This window comes from Vicia villosa, unplaced genomic scaffold (genome assembly GCF_029867415.1).
Source record: "Vicia villosa cultivar HV-30 ecotype Madison, WI unplaced genomic scaffold, Vvil1.0 ctg.000422F_1_1, whole genome shotgun sequence".
NCBI lineage: Eukaryota > Viridiplantae > Streptophyta > Magnoliopsida > Fabales > Fabaceae > Vicia > Vicia villosa.
Window position 1 is genome coordinate 77,262 of NW_026705199.1, and position 7,458 is coordinate 84,719.

Sequence of the window (7,458 nt, forward strand, 5' to 3'; positions counted from 1 at the left end):
TTCTGAACACTAAAGATCATCTTGGTAAGTTTGATTCCAAAGCACAAAAATGTTTCCTTCTTGGATATTCTGAACGCTCAAAAGGCTACAGAGTATACAATACTGAAACATTGATTGTAGAAGAATCAATCAATATCAGGTTTGATGATAAGCTTGGTTCTGAAAAACCAAAGCAGTTTGATAATTTTGCAGATTGGAATATTGATATATCAGAAGTTGTTGAACCAAGAAGCAACGCATCAGAAGCAGAGCTTCTCAGAAGCAAAGAATCTGAAGATCAAGTATCAGCTCCTCTGGAGAATCTAAGCATATCTGAAGAACCATCTGTCAGAAGATCATCCAGACTCATCTCTGGTCATTCAGAAGATGTCATTCTTGGAAAGAAGGATGATCCAATCAGAACAAGAGCATTCCTTAAGAACAATGCAGATTGTCAATTAGGTCTTGTATCCTTGATCGAGCCAACTTCTGTTGATCATGCTCTAGAAGATCCAAACTGGATAATTGCTATGCAAGAAGAACTGAATCAGTTTACAAGGAATGATGTTTGGGATCTTGTTCCTAGACCAGATGGATTCAATATAATCGGTACAAAATGGGTCTTCAGAAACAAGCTCAGTGAGAAAGGTGAAGTGGTAAGGAACAAAGCCAGACTGGTGGCTCAGGGTTATAGTCAGCAAGAAGGGATTGACTATACAGAAACCTTTGCACCAGTGGCCAGGTTAGAATCTATTCGTCTATTAATTTCATTTGCCACTCAACATAACATCACTCTCTATCAAATGGATGTTAAGAGTGCCTTCTTAAATGGTTATATAGATGAAGAAGTTTATGTCCATCAACCTCCTGGTTTTGAAGACTCTCTATCTCCTAATCATGTTTTTAAACTAAAGAAATCATTGTATGGATTGAAACAGGCTCCCAGAGCTTGGTATGAACGCTTAAGTTCTTTCCTTCTGGATAATGGTTTCACTAGAGGAAAAGTGGATACTACTCTCTTTTGTAAAACCTTTAAAAGGGATATTTTAATTTGTCAAATATATGTAGATGATATTATTTTTGGAACATCTAATGCTACACTTGGAAAGGAGTTTGCTGAGTCTATGCAGGCTGAGTTCGAAATGAGCATGATGGGAGAACTCAAGTATTTCCTTGGAATACAAATTAATCAAACATCAGAAGGAACGTATGTTCACCAAACCAAGTATGTGAAGGAACTTCTGAAGAAGTTTAATCTTCTAGACTGCAAAGAAGCCAAAACTCCTATGCATCCGACATGCATCCTAGGTAAGGATGAGGTAAGTAAGAAGGTAGATCAGAAGTTATACAGAGGTATGATTGGATCTCTTCTATAAATGACTGCTTCTAGACCTGACATTCTGTTCAGTGTTTGTTTGTGTGCTAGATTCCAATCAGATCCTAGAGAATCTCATTTAACTGCTGTTAAGAGAATTCTAAGGTATCTGAAAGGTACTACTAATGTTGGCTTAGTTTACAGAAAATCTAAAGAATACAACTTAGTAGGATTCTGCGATGCTGACTATGCTGGAGACAGAATTGAAAGAAAAAGTACTTCAGGAAGTTGCCAATTTCTTGGAAGTCATTTGATCTCTTGGTATAGCAAGAAGCAAGCAACTATTGCTCTATCAACAACAGAAGCAGAATATGTCGCTGCTGCTGGTTGTAGTACACAGATGCTCTGGATGAAGAGTCAGTTAGAAGATTATCAGATATATGAGAGTAACATTCCTATATTCTGTGATAATACTTCTGCTATATGTTTATCTAAGAATCCTATTCTTCATTCAAAAGCTAAACATATTGAGATTAAACATCATTTCATAAGGGACTATGTTCAGAAGGGTGTTATATCTTTAAACTTTGTTGATACAGACCATCAATGGGCTGATATCTTTACAAAACCCCTGGCTGAAGATAGGTTTAAGTTCATTCTGAAGAACATCAGTATGGATTTATGCCCAGAATGAGAAGATGAGAAGTTCTTACGTATGAGTATCTTCTGAAATGAATGTGAATTTTTTTTAATCAGAAGTTCTGATTGAAATCTTTTAGAAATTATGATTCGGTTATTACTAACGTTTCATTGTCTAAGTTGATTCAGAACCTCTCTTAAAAGCAAAACAGCTGTAACGTTTTATCTCGGGATGGTAAACCTGTCGTTACTATTCATGGATAAGCGCGCGTGCAGTTGAAGGGACGCCGACCATAGGTAACTGTGCTAGTCACCTCATTTGTCTTTATTATCTCTCCTCATGTCACGTAACATTAAATGCTATTCATCATTCGTTTCATTTTATTTTTTTTAAATACTCTTCAAACGCTTCTCCTTCCCTCATATATGTTTTTTTTACACTCTATCTGTGTTCTCTTTCTCTATCTCTTTGCATTCCTCATCAAGTTTTTCTCTCTCTCTCTCTCTTCCGTTTTCGTCTCTTGCTCAAACTAGTTTTCTCTTTCTTTTAAAAATCCTAGCTCAAACCTAGCGTTCACCCTAAGCCTGTTGAAGATCTATGACTCAAAGGCGACAGATCTCTGCATATCTCGGGATGGCTCTCCTAATACCTCTCAAGTCAGACCTCTTCTTTGATGTTGTTATCAACTTTCACCCAAAGACAGAAGACTTTCTTGAGTTATGGGAGGAGGTTAAGAATGATATTCTTAACTTCTATGTTAAGGGAAAGCCCCGTTTGCAACATTAGCTCTCTGTCTGTGAACTGTCCCTCTCTTCCTCTTTGGTCACTTGGATCTCTCCTACAGTGGAGGTTCTAGTCTGGAAGACAAGAGTCCACAGGGATTCTTGATGGGTTGACACAGAGCGTGTCCTGCTAGGGTGCTGTTTTTAATTTTTGTAGTCATTTCCTCTTGGGATGACTTTTTATGTATTTGCTAGGAATGTTTCTCATCTTGTTAAACATAGGAACCTCTTGTAATCCTTTTTGATTATAAATGAAAAAGTTTCTTTGTTTTACATTCCAGTGTTTTTATTTGTCTCTTGCTTTGCATCTGAATCTTTTGAAATATTCTTTTTGATGTTATGACAAAAAGGGGGAGAAGATAAATGATAAATGATTTGATTAATCTATCAGTTGCTGGGTAAAGCTCCCACACATTCACTAACAAGAACTGCAAGTTCTATATGGTTTAAGTGTTTTGCAGGTATAAAGAAGTAAAGAGAATCTTCAAAGCAAACACAAGAAGCAAAACCATGGAAACTGAAGCAAGCTGAGTGCTGTCAAGCTTCAGAGATCAGAAGCACTGATAATAGAATTTGATCCATATTTGTCTATTTGTTCTGACAAAATTCTATTTGCTCTGATACATTATTTTAGCCTATATGGCTCTGATACATATAATATGTTCGAATATATATTTTATGTTCTAACTCGTTCATGCTGACTTTTGTCGTTTAGTTTTTGTTCTGTAACATTTCAGGATGTAGAGATGCTCTGATGATGCTCTGGTACATTCAACAATGTTCTGATACAAATCTAGCATGAAGTGATGTTGGTAAAAATTCAAGCTCTGAAGCTATCCGAGGGAAGCAGAAATCAGAAGCTGTGAATGTTCTAAAGATCCAGAAAACTCAAGTTCTGAAGCTATCCTATGGAAGCAGAAATCAGAAGCTGTGAATGTTCAGAAGATCAAAGAAATTCAAGTTCTGAAGCTGTCCTAGATGGAAGCAGGAATCAGAAGCTGTGAGTGTTCTAGGGATCTAAAGAAATTCTAGTTCTGAAGCTGTCCTATGGAAGCAGAAGTCAGAAGCTATGAATTCTCTAAAGACAGAAGCTTATATGATCGTCTCTACCGAAATAATCAGGGAAGTCTTTTGTTAAAGTTCTTCGAGTATTTATTTCAGGGGGAGATTATTTATCTCAGGGGGAGATTGTTAATCTCAGGGGGAGACATATTCATATGCTTATTCTATAGCTGTGTAATTTGTCTTTTGCCGTCTGTTCTTTCTGATCGCAAATTCATATCATTTATATATGTTTTTGTCATCATCAAAAAGGGGGAGATTGTTAGAACAAGATTTGTTCTGATCAATTATCTTAGTTTTGATGATAACAATAATATGAATTTTGCTTAAGATAATATGGTACTCTAATCCAATGCAATTTCCCTTTCAGGAAATATATAAAGAGTACGCATAATTCAGCGCTCAGAAGCTTTGTCTCAAAGGGTTCAGCATGCAACATCAGAACATGGTCTGGCAAGACATCAGAAGATGGTCGAAGCAGAATCAGAACATGGGTCTATGGAAGCATCAGAAGAACAAGAGAACAGAAGCACTGAAGTTCTGATGGTATCACGCTCAGAAGCACTTCAAGGTCAGAAGATCAGAAGATGCTATGCACCAAGCTGTTTGACTCTGATGATATTCAAACGTTGTATTCACAAACATCAGATCAGAAGAAAGTACAAGTGGCAAGCTACGCTGACTGACAAAAGGAACGTTAAAAGCTACTAAAGGCTACGTCAGTAGACACAGCGTGAACAAGGCTCGAGGTAGTTGACAAAAGCGTATAACATTAAATGCGATGCTGTACGGAACACGCAAAGCATTAAATGCACTCAACGGTCATCTTCTCCAACGCCTATAAATATGAAGTTCTGATGAGAAGCAAGGTGAACGAATTCTACATCTATTTTGTGAATATCAACTTGCTGAAACTCTGTTCAAATCAAAACTCAGAATCTTCATCTTCATCAAAGCTCACTACATTGCTGTTGTAATATATTAGTGAGATTAAGCTTAAACGTTAAGAGAAATATCACAGTTTGTGATTATAGCTTTTAAGAAGCAATTATAATACTCTTTGAATCGATTACATTAAGTTGTAAGGAACTAGAGTGATCGTGTGGATCAGAATACTCTAGGAAGTCTTAGAAGTTATCTAAGCAGGTTGTAACTAGAGTGATCGTGTGGATCAGTATACTCTAGAAAAGTCTTAGAGGGTATCTAAGCAGTTGTTCCTGGAGTGATCAGTGTGTGATCAGAAGACTCTGGAAGACTTAGTTGCTGACTAAGTGGAAAACCATTGTAATCCGTGCGATTAGTGGATTAAATCCTCAGTTGAGGTAAATCATCTCTGCGGGGGTGGACTGGAGTAGTTTAGTTAACAACGAACCAGGATAAAAATAACTGTGCAATTTATTTTTATCTGTCAAGTTTTTAAAGCTACACTTATTCAAACCCCCCCCCCCCCCTTTCTAAGTGTTTTTCTATCCTTCACTTTTATCTAGTAAAAGGAAATAGTGAGAATTATGTTCGTAATATTCCTATTATTCTTCAAGTGGAAGATGATCCTAAGAATTACAATGAAAAAGTAACTTCAAGGGACTTCTCTTGGAATGATGTAATCCAAGACGAAATGGATTCAATAATGTCAAACCATATTTGAGAACTTGTCGATCTACTTAAAAGATCAAGATCCATTGGATGCAAATGGATGTTTAGAAGAAAGTATCATAGTGATGGTACATTAAACATCTACAAGCATACATTAGTAACCAAGGATTTTATACAAAAAAATGTGTTGATTATTTCAACACATATGCACCACCAACAAGGATAACGATAATTAAAAGTATCGCTTACATTAGTTTCTTTACATGATCTTATTGATCAAGTAAATGTCAAACGAAATTCCTAAATAGAAATCTCAATGGGGAGATTTATATGGAGAAATCAGAAGGTTATGCATTTCCTACTAATGAACAAAAAAAGTGTACAAGCTTGTTAAATCCTTGTATGGATTAAAACAAGCACCGAAACAATGACATTAAAAGTTTGAATTTTTCATTGTAAGATTTTCTGATTAAGGAGGAGACACACAAACTAAAGGGGAAACACACAAGTTAGAGGGAGAATTTTCAATCTTATCAAAAACAAGAATTCAAAGAGTTTGTCATCATCAAAAAGGGGGAGATTGTGAAGAATATACCTTATATCTAGTTTTGATGAAGACAAAGATTATCAAAGAAGAAAAGGATCAAAAGTATCATGCACACTAATGACGAAGTTGACCAAGAAGGTTTAACATAGAAATTCAAGTGAAAATTTGAGAGAAGTAAACATAACCAAGGTACTCATTGCAATTTATATTGTACTGTTTTAAATTGCTCTTAATTTCAACTCTCACTTCATCTAAAAACCTTCTTGCATCATCATGCATGATTATCTAAATATATTTCTTCATCTAATTCTTGCGACAAGTGTTTGTACACAAAGTTGTGTGAGAACATTGTGATTTTCTTGTCTCCATGTTGATATTGTTGATCATCATTAATGATATGAATGGAACTTTAGAAACATAGAGGTTTCTAGATTTGACATTCAAGATGAAAAGATTTTGAAATGGTAGACACTATTTTCGATCAAAGTAAAGCGAAATAGTGGGGGGCTAGAAACATATTGAGAAAACTTCCACATTCAAGATAAAAGATCTTGGACTAGTTGACACTCTTTTGGGGATCAAAGTAATGCGAAAATAGTGGGGGTTATGAACTTAGTCAAATACACTTTGTTGATAAAGTTCTTGATAAGTTCAAACTGTCACATTTCAAAAATTCAATCTGATCTTAGTGTCAAAATGATGTTGGAAGAGTTATGGATATATTAGAATACAAAAGTGAAATTGGTTTTCTAATACAATGTAATATATGCGATATAGCAGTTGCAAATGGTAAATGAGTAGATTTACTAGCAATCTAAATGGTGAGCAATGGAAGGCCACCACAAGGATTTTGATTATCTTTTAAAAAAACCAAAACCTTGACCTCCATTATGGTAGGTTTCATTCCATATTAGAAGGAAATACCAATATGAGTTTGATATCAAGTGTTGGAGATCATATATTTACAACTAAGTGGATATTTACACTAGTTGGGGGTGAAATTTCTTGGAAGAGCAAGAAACAAAGATGTCTCACTCTCTTGACCATGGAGCCATAGTAGTATGTGGATCTCGCTTCCACTGGTCAAGAATTTGAATGGTTGAAGGACCTTCTGTTGGAAGTTCCACTGGCTAAAGATGATGTTTCAAAGGTGTTCTCACAATGTGATAGTCAAGCCAATTTAGCAAGAGAATTCAGATAAGTGTAAAATGAAAAGTCTGGGCACTGAGGCCTTAGACATTCTTTCGTGAGAAAATTGATTAAAGACGTAATCATTTAATTCACATATATACGATTGATCTATAATTTGAATGTTTCATTTACTAAACTACTGGCCAGGGATTTAGTAAAGACAACCTCAAGAGGTGTGAGGTTGAAACTCCTTGAATAAGTGTTCCAACAATGATAGCAACCCAATCTGAAGTTAATACATCTTAACCTAAGATTCAATGGGTAACAACAAGTCGTTGATTTGGAAAATGGTGCAACATTTTGTGACAATGTTGACTATTACATAATTGAGGGTTGAGTTTTTAGAAAC